The 7,243-nt window shown below is 54.5% G+C and overlaps 1 protein-coding gene across 3 annotated transcripts in view; it reads left to right on the top strand.

Annotated features, from left to right (window-relative positions):
* The first annotated feature begins 6,177 nt into the window (after nt 1-6,177).
* Nucleotides 6,178-7,243, top strand: part of USP36 (ubiquitin specific peptidase 36) — a 27,853-nt gene continuing 26,787 nt past the window's right edge. The window contains exon 1 of one of the 3 annotated variants that reach the window (XM_015589762.2): nt 6,178-6,258. The gene's annotated coding sequence lies outside the window, so the exon portion shown is untranslated. Of the gene's footprint in view, nt 6,422-7,243 lie in introns of all 3 variants that reach the window. The other 2 variants (XM_006912173.3, XM_015589763.2) reach the window with 2 other exon arrangements.

The following is a 7,243-nucleotide window of genomic DNA, read 5'->3' on the forward strand; positions in this document are numbered from 1 at the left end:
CTGGGCTCTCTCCGTGTGGCTGTGTCCAGCGTTCAGAGCTGCTGCTTTCTAGCTGAGAAACGGAGGCAAACGCCTCGAAAGGAACCTAGGGTTGGGGTTGGCGGGGGGGCGGGGGTGAGGGAAGAGGTGATTTGTCCCCCAGAGAAACAGGCCTTGGTGCTCTGAAGTGAACACAGATGTGACAAGAGATGGGCAGATGCCGTGAACGGGATTTTCTGAAATTGGCAAACGATAGGAACATTGGACAGGCCCCTCATTCATTCAGCATGGGAGGCTCACTTTCCGCTCACACACACACACGCACACACACACACGCACACACACGAAAAAGCGTCCACCTCGCGTCTCCGACAGTGAGTGATTCACGCCGTCTGCCCTCCCCGCCACACCCGCTCCCCTCGTCACCCTGCCCGAGATAACGGGGAAGGGAAAATTCCAGACATCACACCGTTTCACCTCTAAATGTTTTGGTACCTATCTCTAACAAATAAGCGCTGTTTACAAACAGTCCCATGATACTTTTATCGCACCTTAAGAACTTTAGAATCCACGAATGTCATGGGACGCCTGGTCAGGGGCCCGCCGCCTCCGATGGTCTCGTGAGCGCCTTCCGTGCGGGTTATCGGTTTGAATCAGGATCCCGGTGAGTCGCGTGCATTGCAGTCGCTCCCTCAAGCCTCTTACTCTGCGGGTCCCCCGTCCCCGCTCCGTTCCCCCTCTATCTCTTGTGCTGGGGAAGATGGCCCCATCATAATCTAAACCGAAACCCAGTGTCATATTACTTCAAGTCACCATATGAAAATTCTCGAACAGTATGTTCGAACATCTGCCCGCCCCCGGCCCTTGCGTAGAATTTGTTATTTCAGGGATATGCCAGAAGACGGTGGCCCGTTTTGCCTAATCCTCAAGATCAAACTTCCTGATGCTTTTCCGAAGCAGTAAAGCATTCATGGGACGAAGTTTGCACAGATATCTCTGCCACGAAGCATTAAATGGCATCCATTTAATATCACTGACTACAGCAATATTTGCATTGTTTTTCCCATATGATGAAATATGTGGAGAAAATGGTTCACAGTGGCAAAGTCGAATAATAAGACAAAAACTTTCCATGTCATACAGATGGTCTCACTTAGCATTTGTGCCTGTCCCGACTCGCAGGGCACATTTGGGGTCTCGGCAAACAACACATCAGGCAATTGCTACCCATTTTCTTTATTTTAGGTATTTAGGTCAAACGTGACTTTTTTAGAAACACTTCTCTTCGTGGACACGTTCAAATGTACACAAAAATGAGAGGATGTTATAACAAACTCCACACACCCATGGTCCGGTTTAGACAATTATCCAAGTTTTCTCGATCTCTGCAAACAATTTTAAGTCAGTTTGAAGGTCCATACATGGGGCGACCAGATTGTTGGGTATACTATTCTAGCAGACACCATTGTTTGCCCCTCAGTCTTGCTCACTCTGTGAAAGAAAACGTGGGGACAACCGAGGACAGTCCGGCTCTCTTGTCAGGACACCCGACAGACACACGTGGGTTCAAAGTGGAAACGCAGCAGAGGGCCTCGCAGGACCCGAGTCGGAGGGACCGCGGGAAGCGGGCGCGGGAGCTACCAGGACCGGCCGGAATACTTTGGAAGTGTGCGTTAGCACTATCTTCCCCTCCTGACTTCCAGCGGATGTGTTTACCTGATCTACCTTAAAAAAAAACAACTGTGGAGTTACAGAGACTTTGCTAGGGTCAGTTTTATTACGGGCGATTTGCTGTTTCCCTAGGTTTTGCATTAAAACTTTGACGTTCACGAACAGGCCTACCTCCAGCCTCAGGTTCAAGCTTTGGTGACCCACAGCGCACTTTGTCATGTGCAGGCACCTCGAATCATCTCGTGGTGAAAGACGGTGCTTTGATTTGGGGAAATCATTTAACTTTAATTATAGTTTTTCTCCTCCAAGAAACAAATTGCGGGGCGGGGGTGGGGCGGGGAAGACATTCAGAAACAGTGAGCTCAGTCTGGACGCTTTTCACGCTGCCATGACTGGGAGAAATGTTTCATTCCAGTTAAAACCCAAACTTGAGACAGACCCGGAGTCTGCAGATGGTGCTGTGGCCGGTCACGGAGAGGGAGGGCGGGTGTTAGGAGGATTTGGGGATGGGACCCAGGACGGGGCACAGAGGTGATGCCGCATCCATGTTACCTAGAAATAAAGAAAGCTCAGAGTTTTAAGTCTTGCTCCGCCCCTTCAAGCGGAGTCAAGGGCAGGGATCCACCAGGAGCAAGATTCCAGCTAGAGAGCTGGTTAGAGACTTGGCCTCGAGGTCCTGATGGGCGACGGTCACTCCAGACTCCCAGAAGGAAAGCAGGTGTTCAGCATCAACACACCTTGAGGCCCGTGAGCCATTCCCACCAGGGGATGGGGGCCCCTCCCGAAATCTACCTTCCCGGACACCGACCCGGAAAGCGGACCCGGTAAGCCAGCTTCCGGCGGAGCACAGTCTCCGGCCTGCTGTGGTGAGTCTTTGTCGCATGCAAGTCCTGACCATTTCATGATCTGTCCCCCAGCCCAGGGGACTCTGCTCCTAAGCTGCGTAGGACCCTCAACACCTCTAGTCATTCCAATTTTAGCTAATGCTCACTGCCCAGCAGCACCGGCGCTCAGGGTTTGACCTAGGTTATCTCATTTAATGTTTAACAACTCTGAGAAATGGGTCGTCTTATCTTCCCTATTGGACAGATAAGGAACCTGAGGTGTGGGAGGTCGAGTTACCTGGCCACCAAGCCAGTGAGCCCTGGAGCTGGGATTTGAACCCCAGCAGGGGCAGACTCCCAGGCCCAGCTCTTCAGTGGCACCTGCTCCTGCCCTCCTCCCTTGGCACCTCTAAGGCCCACGGTCTGGCACAGAGATGCGGCTCATGGGGAAGCAGCTTACCCTCCACAGATCGGATCGTCCCCCGCCCAGCGGCAGGTGGGGACACTGCCTGACATTGCACACAGATGAATAAGATGTACAACTGGCCCTTAAGAGTCATGGTGGGAGGGGGAGGAGTCCAGAGAGCATTCCAACTGAATGTTTAAGTGGAATGTGCGGGCCAGCCCCAGGCAGTACCAGCCTCATGGCATGGATGGAAGGAATCCAGGAAGATTTCTCAGAGGAGGTGAGGCCAAAGGTGGTGGTTGAAGGGCCACTGGGAGGGCGCTCAGATTTACTCTGCTGAAGGATCTAGGGCAGGGAGTGGCTGGTGATAAGGGGAGAAAGGCAGGCAGGAGCTGGTCCCCAAGGGCCATTAAGGACCAAGCTGAGGAGCTTGGCTTTCCCATCAGCATCGGGGGACAGGGGAGGGTTCCAGACATGTGCATGATATGTGTAGATAGGCCTTTTACCTATATTATTCCATTTGACAGTTTGGGCAATGCAGGAAAAGATGGAGAAAGGCTTTCCCTGGGCAATTGGATGAAGGGGAGGGAATAGTTTGAGGAATATTTGAGAGGTAAAATTAGCAAAATTAGTTAACTGGTGATTTACACGGGTAAAGGAGAGAGAGGAGCCCAAAATGCTGGCTGGGCAAGTGGATGTGGGGGTTTCTATCAGTCCAGGTCCAACCGGGAAAACCCAAACCACTCAGCCTTTAAAATGAGGGGTTAACGTGGGGGTGGAAATGACAAGGGGAAAATTCTGAGGTGTTCTAAATTAAATTACAGCAGCTGGAGAGTAAGAAAAGAGACAGAGCTGTTCGTCTGTTCATGGCTGCGGGCCAGCTACGGGATGACTGCTCACATTCCCTGTACGTCTGCTAGAGGTTCAGATTAATCTCCAGGTGGCTACCTCCGCAGATTATCCCAGCCGGGCACCATGAACTCGGGGAGCCTCTCTTTTCTCGGACTCTGCTATCCCAGAGCTGGCCCCGCTTCACCTTCTCCCCCGCTTTGCCTATAGCTCATGTACATTCTTTCTGATGGCTCCTTCCTTTCTTCCCCCTCCCCGCTACTTGGAGTATAAAAGTGCTTGCAAACTCCAAGACGATGGACAGGTACGTCTTCCGCCTAGCCATGCTGCAGGTGGGTGGACTCACCTCAAGACTGGTCTTCTTTTTGGCTAGCATTTTTGGCTCGATAAAACCTTTCTTCACATCTTTTATGTGGGGAGGCCGGGGGGTCACAGTATGCCCCTCTGGGCGGGGCAAGAATTTGGTGTCAGTGCCAGCACAGCAGCCCCAGTGGGCAAGGGGCTGAGGTGGAGAGGCAGCTTAGGGGAGGCCGGGGATGCGCCCTTTCTGGGCATGGTGAGATTGAAGCGCTCGTGGGGAGATGTCCAGGAGGCAGCAGTGGACCCACGGTTCCGAAGATCAGGGAGAGAGGTCTGCATCCTGCATCTGCACATTTGGAATTTGCCAGCCTACGTGGTGACAGCAATGGATGTGCTCATAGGGTGAGCCTTGTGTTAAACATTCAAATTAGTTTCCCAAATGATTGCCTCGCTTTACACTCCCAAGCGTCGTATACAGGGGCTGTAATCTCTCTCTCCAACAACTAGTCGTCTGATTTTAGCTGTTCTAGAGGGTGCGAAATGTGCCTCGTGGTGGTTTTACTCTGCACGTCTCAGGCGGCCTTCGGGAGGACTTTTATGTGGTCCAGGTGAGCATACTCCAGACAGGCCACTCCGAAGGCTTCTGTGAGGGAATCTGAAGGGGAAACTGGGTGAGGCGGGACAGTGGGTGGCCAAGGCCTCCTCCCAACATCTGGGCCTCGGTTTACATTCTCAAGCAGCATGCAGGCCTTTCAGGCAATTCCTTTGTCGTCTCCTAAGAATTTGCGGGTTACCTCTGAGAGCCTGCGCTGAAGGTGTGAACTGGGAGCTTGACAGAAACCTGGGTTTAAACCCTCAGGTCACACCGCTTGCTCGCTGGCATCTTGAACACTCAAGTTTTCTTCATCTGTAAAACAGGAACAGGGTCTTTTTGTAGGGCTGCCATGAGGATTCAATCAGATAATGTTGGTAAAGTGGCCATCTCAGGATTTGGTACGTATGAGGTCAGCAACAGAAGCGGATGCCATTGGTTTCGTTACGGGGAGAATTAAATTTCGGATGAGAAAAATGGGGTCTGGGTTAGTTAAGAGTCACCCAAAACCCTGCTAACTAGGACAGAGTTGGAATAAACCCCTTCTCCTCATTCTCCTGCTTGTCCTGTCGCCCCCCCACCCCCACTTTTTTTAATCCCTCACTTACAATACATTGTATCAGGCCTGGAACGGTACGTCATTCTTGGAATCATTCGTTGTTTTAGGGCAGGGAGCCAATTCATACAAGGACAAATCTCAATCTCAAGTTTAGTCATGGATTCTCACAAGGAATAGGCTCCTACGGTTTTGTTTGTTCATTTTCTTTTTCAAAAACACACCAGGACTCACGTAATTAACAAGGTGACTTTTGTTCCAATCACACCCATTCTCTCTCTCCATCGCCATTCCCCAATTGGAGGGGGGGAGACATGAAGACAGAGACACAGCAGATAGGAACCTGTGTGCAAAGCTTTGCCTTTGGGGAAAAGTCAGGTTTCCACCCTTTGCTTCTGTGAGAATACCACCAGAGGTCAGGCTAGAAACGTCGCTCTCTCCACCTGCCAGAAGCCAACAAAGCTGCTTCAGGTGAAAGGCATTTTAAAAAATATTACAAAAGCAATGCTGTTTGCAAGCACTCAACCAGAGCCTTAACGTAGTCATCATGGGATGCCGCTTTTGGGCGGGGGGCGCTGAGAATTGCGCAGAGCCCGCAGACACTTTTTGCTCGGTTCCCCCAACTTTACTGGGTCGGCTGCCCTGATCACCTGCGGCCTATGTTTTGGTGACAAAATGCCCTGGGGGGGTGAGACCCAGCCCTCGGTGCCACTGCCCAGCGGCAGGCGAGGACGAGGTGCAGCCACACGCCACCCCAGGTGCGCCGACCGCCCGCACTCCGCGCGCCGGACGGAAGTGCGCGCCCCACGTGCTCTGCAGGAACTGGCCCGGCGCCGGCCCAGGGGGCGGGGCGTCTCCGGCTCTGCGTGTTTGCGTCATCGCGTAAGCTGGCGGGGCCGCGGGCTGGAGGTGACGTTTCCGGCGCGTAAAGGAGCTGTGGGCGGGCCCAGAGAGTAGGGCCGGAGCCGGGCCCGCCTCTTAAAGCTGCAGGGGCCTTTATGAGTTCTGCAGCTCCGGCCTTTGGCCGCGGCGCCTTTAAGTGTCGCCGTGACACGTGTGTGAGGCGCCGAGGGCCCGGATGGTGAGTGTGCGGGGCCCGGGCCGAACAGACGCCAGCGCCGCGGGCTGCAGCGGGCCGGCCGGGACCCGGTAGGCTGGGGCCGGGTCTGGACGGCGCGCTGCCCAGGAGAAGGCTTCGCGTCCAGCCGCGGGGAGGGCTTGCGCCGGGCCTGGGAAGCGGGAAGGTGCGGCTGGACGCGGGCGCACCCCGGGGCGCTCCAGGGAAACGTGGGCGCGTGTCCGTAGGGCTCCGGGGTTCACCGGGAGGGCTTAAGAGCACGCGAGCGGCTCAGGGGTCCGCGGGGAGGGCCCGGGGCCGCGCCGTCTGCTGTGGGTCCAGGGGTCCACGGGGAGGCCCGGGGAGAGTGCGCTCTGACCTGTCCTAGGTCCGCTCTGCTGCCCCCCGCGAACCCCGACTGGCGGTGGAGAGGAGAGCTGCCCTACTGGAGCCCAGGCCGCGGAGGGGGCAGTGGTCTGTGTGGATGTTGGGTGCAGTCGTTACGCACAGAAGCATCCTTTACGCAGGAGCCAGACTTTCTCTGGAATGGCCTAATCAGGAACAGAGTGTTCTGTTTGGGACCGGAGCTGAGCTCCGGTGTTTCCTTTTAGTAAGCGCTGTGGGAAAGGCTCACCCCTGGAGAAGGTAACTTCCCTCATGGTCATTGTCACGGTCGTGGTCGATGTGAGTGGGTACGCGGGTACAAGATGTGAGTTTTTTAAATGCCCGTTGCTTTTGTCGGGCGCTGTTCCGTCCCCCCGCCCCAGGGTCTTAGGAGCCAGAGTAGCGTCCTAAAACAGACTTTCTCTAAGGGATGCCGTGAATAGGTCTCCAAGGAGGGCACGCTCAGTTTCCTCTCTCCTGGCTGGGGACTCTGCGCTGCGGAAGAGCCCGGAGGCCCCCCTCTAAAAGCACCTCCGGGGGCCCCAGCTCTGTCCATCTGAGGCTCCTCCCCTCAGCACGTGGTTGACCCTGTGAGTCTTTGGTGCAGTTTATCTTGGAAAAGGGA

Source organism: Pteropus alecto, unplaced genomic scaffold (genome assembly GCF_000325575.1).
Source record: "Pteropus alecto unplaced genomic scaffold, ASM32557v1 scaffold134, whole genome shotgun sequence".
Classification (NCBI taxonomy): Eukaryota; Metazoa; Chordata; class Mammalia; order Chiroptera; family Pteropodidae; genus Pteropus; species Pteropus alecto.